The sequence below is a fragment of the Hylobates moloch genome, unplaced genomic scaffold, assembly GCF_009828535.3.
Source record: "Hylobates moloch isolate HMO894 unplaced genomic scaffold, HMol_V3 SCAFFOLD_23, whole genome shotgun sequence".
NCBI classification, from domain to species: Eukaryota; Metazoa; Chordata; class Mammalia; order Primates; family Hylobatidae; genus Hylobates; species Hylobates moloch.
The window spans coordinates 39258373-39266185 of NW_026652298.1; positions in this window are offsets into that span (position 1 = coordinate 39258373).

The following is a 7813-nucleotide window of genomic DNA, read 5'->3' on the forward strand; positions in this document are numbered from 1 at the left end:
CTTCCCCTATAGCTGGGACTACATGAGTGTGCCACCACGCCTGGCTGATTTTTGTATTTTTAAGAGAGACGGGGTTTCACCACGTTGTTCAGGCAGATCTCAAACTCCTGACCTCAGGTGATCCGCCCGACTTGGCCTCCCAAAGTGCTGGCATTACAGGCACGAGCCACCATGCCCGGCCAGGATGCTGTTTTTGTTTCTTCGTTTGTTTTGTTTGGTTTTTGAGACAGCATCTCCCTCAGTCGTCCAGGTTGGAGTGCAGTGGTGAGATCACAGTTCACTGCAGCCTCAATCAAACTCTTGGGTTCCATCGATCCTCTTGCCTCAGCCTCCCAAGTAGCTGGCACTACAGGTGCACACCACCGCACCCGGCTAATTTTTGTATTTTTTTTTCTGGAGACGGGGTTTCCCTATCCTGCCCAGGCTGGTCTTACACTCCTAGGCTCAAGTTATTCACCCGCTGCAGCCTCCCAAAGTGCTAGCAATCGCGCCCTACCTTTGGCACCCTTGTTGACAACCAATTGATCATAAATGTGGTTTGTTTCCGGATTTTTGATTCTATTCCATTGATGTATCTATTATTTATTTATTTAGAAACAGTCTTGCTCTTCTTGCCCAGGCTAGAGTGCAATGGTGCGATCTTGGCTCACTGTAATCTCTACCTCCTGGGCTCAAGTGATTCTCCTGCTCCAGGGTCCCAAGTAGCTGGGATTACAGGCACTCACCACCACGCCCGGCTAAATTTTTGTATTTTTAGTAGAGACAGGGTTTCACCATGTTGGCGAGGCTGGTCTCGAACTCCTGACCTCAGGTGATCTGCCCTCTCGGCCTCCCAAAGTGCTGGGATTACAGGTGTGAGTCACCACGCCCTGCCATGTATCTATTATTATTATTGTTATTATTTACTTTTTGAGCCAGAGTCTCGTCTCACTCTGTCGCCTAGGCTGGAGTGCAGTGGCAGGATCTCGGCTCACTGCAACCTCCGCCTCCCGGGTTCAAGCGATTTTCCTGCCTCAGCCTCCTCAGTAGCTGGGATTACAGGCGCGCACCGTCACGCCCGGCTAATTTTTGTGTTTTTAGTAGAGACAGGGTTTCACCATGTTGGCCAGGCTGCTCTCGAACTCCTGACCTCAAGTGATCTGCCCGCTTGGCCTCCCAAAGTGCTGGCATTACAGGTGTGAGCCACCGTGCCCAGCCAAATGTATGTATTATTATGGCAGTACCACACTGTCTTGATTGCTGATGCTTTGTAAATTTTGAAATCCGAGAATGTGAGTCCTCCAACTTTGTTCTTCCTTTTCTTTTTTTTTTTTTTTTTTGACACGGAGTCTCGCTCTTTTACCAAGCTGGAGTGCAGTGGTGCCACCTCAGCTCACTGCAACCTCCGACTCCCTGGTTCAAGCAATCCTCCTGGCTCAGCTTCCCAAATACCTGGGATTACAGGTACACGCCACCACGCGTGGCTAATTTTTGTATTTTTAGTAGGGACGGGGTTTTACCATGTTGGCCAGGATGGTGTCGAACTCCTGACCTCAGGTGATCCACCTGCCTCGGCCTCCCAAAGTGCTAGGATTACAGGCATGAACCACTGCGTCCTGCCTGTTATTCCTTTTCAATATTCTTTTGCCACCTCTGGGTCTCTTGAGTTTCCGGTTGTCATCTTTCTCGTCAATCTTTGTGAAAATGAATCACTACCTTTAATTTTACATCACTGAGAACACCGCAATAATTTTTTTTTTTTTTTTTTTTTTTTTTTTTGAGACGGAGTCTTGCTCTGTCGCCCAGGCTGGAGTGCAGTGGCGTGATCTCGGCTCACTGCAATCTCCGCCTCCCGGGTTCACGCCATTCTCCTGCCTCAGCCTCCCGAGTAGCTGGGACTACTACAGGCGCCCGCCACCAAGTCCGGCTAATTTTTTGTATTTTTAGTAGAGACAGGGTTTCACCGTGTTAGCCAGGATGGTCTCGATTTCCTGACCTTGTGATCCGCCCGCCTCGGCCTCCCAAAGTGCTGGGATTACAGGCGTGAGCCACCGCGCCCGGCCGCAGTTGTTATTATTATAATTATTTTGAGGCAGACTCTCGCTTTGTTGCCCAGGCTGGAGTGCAATGGCGCGATCTCGGCTCACTGCAAATCTGCCTCCGTGTTCAAGCGATTCTTCCACCTTAGGCTCCCGAGTAGCTGGGATTACAGGTGCGCACCACCAGCCAGGCTAATTTTTTAATTTTTTTTTTTTTGAGACAGAGTTTCGCTCTTCTTGCCTAGGCTGGAGTGCAATGGTGCGATGTTGGCTCACCGCAACCTCTGCCTCCCGGATTCAAGCGATTCTCCTGCCTCAGCCTCCGGAGTAGATGGGATTACAGGCATGCGCCACCACGCCCGGCTAGTTTTGTATTTTTAGTAGAGACGGAGTTTCTCCTTGTTGGGTCAGTCTGTTCTCTAACTTCCGACCTCAGGTGATCCGCCCGCCTTGGCCTCCCAAAGTGCTGAGATTACAGACGTAAGCCACCCCTCCCGGTCTTAATTTTAATTTTTACTGGAGACGTGTTCTCCCTATATTCCCCAGGCTAGTCTCAAACTCCTGAGCTCAAGCGATTCTCTCGCCTTGGCCTTCCCAAGCACTGGGAAACAGACGTGAGCCACCCCAGTCAGCCTCCTTTTGGGATTCTTGCAGCTTTTCTGTAGGTGAGAAATTATGTCAAAGTAGAAGCTGGACAAAGGAATACTCCCTTCGTCCCCTGAGCATTCCATGAGGTGAAATCCTCCTTTTCCCAATGGTCCAGCCACCGTCCAGCCCGTGGCCATTGGTCCAGCCGTCGCCCATTGGTCCAGCCCCGGCCCATCCCCCGTCCATTGGTCCAACCCGTCCACTGGTTCAACCCCGCCCGTTGGTACCGCCCCCTTCCATTGGATCAGACCCCGTTCTTTGGCCCCGCCCTGCCCATTGGCCCTTCGCTCGCCCATTGGTCCAGCCACGCCCATTGGCCCAGCCCCGGCCCATCCCTCGCCCATTGGTCCAGCCCTGCCCATTTGTTCCGTCCCCTTCTGTTGGCTTAGTCCCCGCCCTTTGCCCCGCCCCGCCCGTTGGTCCAGCCCCGGCCATTGGCCCAGCCCTCTCCCGTTGGTGCAGCCCCGCCCATTGGTTCAGCCCCGCCCATTGGTTCAGCCACCCGTTGGTTCCGCTCCCTTCTATTGGCTTAGCCCCGCCCTTCGGCCCCGCCCCACCCATTAGTTCAGCCCCCGTTCATTGGTGTCCAGTACTCGCCCATTGGTCCACGCCTTGCCTATTGGTTTAGCCCTCGACCATTGGCTCACCCCTCGCGAATTGATTCGGTCCCCGCCCATTGGTCCCTCCCCTGCCCACGGGCCCCGCCCTTCCCGCAGTCCCTCCCTGGCTCACCGCGCGCCGAGGACACATTCTCCAGCAACGCGGCGCGGTATCCGGCTGACTCCAAGCGCCAGGAGCCGCGGGGTCCTGGTTCCTGTTTTCCTGTGATGCTTGGCGGCGGCGGCCAGAGCGGCCCCAGCACCGTGCCCTGGGCTCACTGCGGCTCTCCTATCACCCTGGGGTCGCCCCGGTCCGCCCGCACCTTTCTCCCCGCCCGAGCCCCCCTTCTGGCTGCGCGTCCTCGGCTGGCTCGGGGATGGCGCCGCTCCTCCCTGGGAGACCCTAGGGAGACCCGCCTCACGGCCTGCCCACCTCCTCTCGCTCTAAAGCGGCCGCTGGAGGAGCCACAAGTCTGGCGGGTCCATGTCGAGGTGCCCTTGGCTCCCGCACGACCCACAGCCTCCTGCGTCCCGCACCTTTTGTGTCCTGCAGCCGCCCGCGTCCTCTCTGGGACCCCTTCCTTCCCTGAGTCCGTCCACATCCCCTGCAGTTCCTCTGAAATCCGCACCCCCAACCCCGGAACCTCGGCTCTTCCGCGCGCTCCTCGTCCCCGCATCCCCAGCCCCCAGGTGTCCTCCGCGTTCTGTATCCCCCTGCACCACACCGCTCCCTCTATCCCTGCCCTCCGCACTGGGACCCTCGGGGACCAAAATCGTCCAAGATGCCTTCCCTGGTGTCGAGTTTATGTTAAGGGGTGGGGTGAGGAGACCAAAAAACAGTGGATGTGGTAACCACAGGAACGCCATGTGTCCGCCTGTCGGAGGAAGCGAGACGGGAGGAGAGGCTGCGGCTCGCGCCCTGTGCAGCGACAGTGTGGACCCCATTGCAATTCCCCAACGGCTGCCACCCGCAAGGTCAACACACAGGCCCCCTCCACCCCTCCCAGTCGCCCACCTCCCATCCCTGCAAAAGGCACCTTAGAGCCGGTGTCTGGGCCTTAAGGAGCCTGGGTAGGGGTCAGGCGGGTGGGCGCAGCGGGACTGAGGCTGCGGGGCGGAACCGCACTCCTGGCTGCCAGCACTGCCTGGGTCCTGGGGAGGTTGCTGGGCCGCCGCTGAGTCCGCGCGCGCCCTCTGCCGGCCGCCAGGAGCATCGGCCAGAACGTCTCCAGATTCCGGCCCTGAACCCGGATGAGGCCCTGCCCAGCGCTCGGTGCTGTGCAAGGAAAATGAGACCGCGAGGTGAAAAGCGCTGAGGCTGTGCACGCAAGGGCCAAGCAGAGGATGCGTTATTACTGTTTTCTTCTTGATGATAAAACCAGGTGTTGACAAATGCCGGAGAGTTCGGCATTCGCAGGACATGGGTTGAATGTAACTTGCATTCTTCCAGTGCGGCAATCTCACTTCTAAAAGTCTGTCCTAGGAACATACGAGGCTATTTCAGGATTGCCTACAACCTGGAAGCAACTGGGATGTATCTTGCCATTGGAGCTGGTGGATTTCACGCATCCCTGCAGTGGGCATCAAGTAGCAAAAAGAATGTTGTGCAGCATTCATAAGAGGGAAGGCATTTGTAACACATTATGAAAAAACATGTGGACCGGGCACGGTGACTCATGCCTGTAATCCCAGTACATTAGGAGGCCGAGGCGGGAGGATCACTTGAGGTGAGGAGTTCAAGACCAGCCTGGCCAACATGGCGAAACCCCGTCTCTACTAAAAATACAAAAATTAGCCAGGCATGCTGGCGCGCACCTGTAGTCTCAGCTACTCAGGAGGCTGAGGCAGGAGAATCACTTGAACCCAGGAGGCGGAGGTTGCAGTCAGCCGAGATCTCCCCACTGCACTCCAGCCTGGAGGACAGAGCGAGACTCTGTCTCAACAACAACTGTGTGGCATCACCTTGATTTTCTGAAAATAAAAAAAATTTAAAAAAATATATTTTTTGGCCAGGCGCGGTGGCTCAGGCCTGTAATCCTAGCACTTTGGGAGGCTGAGGCAGGCGGATCACCTGAGGTCAGGAGTTCGAGACCAGCTTGACCAACATGGAGAAACCCTGTCTCTATTACAAATACAAAATTGGCCGTGTGCGGTGGCTCACGCTTGTAATCCCAGCACTTTGGGAGGCCGAGGCGGGTGGATCACGAGGTCAGGAAATCGAGACCACGGTGAAACCCCGTCTCTACTAAAAATACAAAAAAATTAGCCGGGCGTGGTGGCGGGCGCCTGTAGTCCCAGCTACTCGGAGAGGCTGAGGCAGAAGAATGGCGTGAACCCGGGAGGCGGAGCTTGCAGTGAGCCGAGATTGCGCCACTGCACTCCAGCCTGGGCGACAGAGCCAGACTCCGTCCCAAAAAAAAAAAAAAAAAATTAGCCAGGTGTGGTGGTGCATGCATGTAATCCCAGCTACTGGAGAGACTGAGGCAGGAGAATCACTTGGACCCAAGAGGCAGAGTTTGTAGTGAGCCAAGATCGCACCATTGCACTCCAGCCTGGGCAACAAGAGTGAAACTCTGGCTAAATATATTTATATATTTATATATATATATATAAAATATACACACACACACATATATATTTTTAAATTTACCTCTAAGTAGTGGAATTACTGGAAGTAATTTGTAATTTTTCTCTCCTTTTCAAAATTAAAATTAATGACATCTACACTCAGCAACCACACATATGGGGGGGTGCACCGTTCTTGGAGCTACTGCAATCCCAGGTCAATGCAGGGAGTGAAGTGAGTAAGCTCCTATTGCAACCCCCTGCTCCAAAAATCCACTTTATATACATTTTTTTAGACAGGGTCTCACCATGTCACCCAAGCTGGAGCTCAGTGGTACCATCATGGCTCACCTGCAGCCTTGACTTCCTGGGCTCAAGCAATCCTCCAGTCTCAGCCTCTTGAGTAGCTGGACTATAGGTGAGCTCAGGTGATCCTCCTGGCTCAGCTTCCCTAGTAGCTGGGACTACAGGCACGCACCACCACACCTAGCTAATTTTTGTATTTTTTTGTAGAGTCAGGGTCTCACTATGTTGCCCAGGCTGGCTCCCACTGGGTTGGCCTCTGTCATACACCCCAGGGCACCCAGACTCCTCGGTGGCCCTTAGCGTCAGGTTCATAGACTCATCAGTCAGGGATTTCTGTTTCCTCTGTGGCTCTGCGGGGGATGGGGTTGTGGCCTGTTTACCACTAGATCCTGGGAACCCTGCTTGGGCCTGTACATCAAGGTCCCCAAGAAGTGAAGGGGCAAGAAAGTGGCAGAATTTTTAAAATTTTCAATTCAATTTAAAAAATTAATGTTTTAAAATTTGTGTTTGGATTTAAAATGTGAATGGATATCCATAATTACATTTTTTTTTTTTTTTTTGAGACAGGGTCTTGCTCTGTCACCCAGGCTGGAGTGCAATGGCATGATCTCGGCTCACCGCAACCTCCACCTCCTGGGTTCAAGTGATTCTCCTGCCTCAGCCTCCTGAGTAGATGGGATTACAGGTGCTCACTGCCACACCTGGCCAATTTTTTGTATTTTTTAGTAGAGACAGGGTTTCACCATGTTGGCTAGGCTTGTCTCCAACTCCTGACTTCAGGTTATTCACCTGCCTCGGCCTCCCAAAGTACTGGGATTACAGGCATGAGCCACCATGCCCGGCCATAATTGCAATATTTTAAACAGTTATTTGTTTTTTGAGATGGAGACTCACTCTGTCACTCAGGCTGGAGTGCAGTGGCGTGATCTCAGCTCACTGCAACCTCCACCTCCCGGGTTCAAGCCATTCTCCTGCCTCAGCCTCCCGAGTAGCTGGGACTAGAGGCACCCACCACCACACCTGGATAATTTTTGTATTTTTTTTTTTAGTAGAGACGGGGTTTTGCCATGTTGGCCAGGCTGGTCTTGAAATCCTGACCTCAGCTGGTCTGCCCACCTCAGCCTCCCAAAGGCTGGGATTACAGGCATGAGCCACTGCACCTGGCCTATTATTTCAATTTTAATATCAAATTGCTAACACTAGGCTGGGCACGGTGGCTTGCACCTGTAATCCCAGCACTTTGGGAGGCCGAGATGGGAAGATCACTTGAGCCCAAGAGTTTGAGACCAGCCTGGCCAACACAGCAAGACCCCATCTCCTCAAAAACTCAAAAAAGTAGCCAAGTGTGGTGGTGCCTGCCTGTAGTCTCAGCTGCTCAGGAGGCTGAGGTAGGAGGATGATTGCTTGAGCCTGGAAGGTCTGCTGCACTCCAGCCTGGGCAACAGAGCAGGACCCTGTCCCTGTCTAAAAAAAAAATAAATATAAAAAAGAACAGGAGAGGGGCTCCAGGATATGGGTGGCAAAAAAAGGCAACATGGGGTCCTAACCTGGCCATTTTTGTCCTCACTGCTCACTGGGATGTGGTGTGGATGATGCTGGGTGACATCGCGGAACCAGCGGCAATCCTCTCAGGCACACTCGCGTTAACATGGCTATGACTGGGAAGGGTGTGCTCAG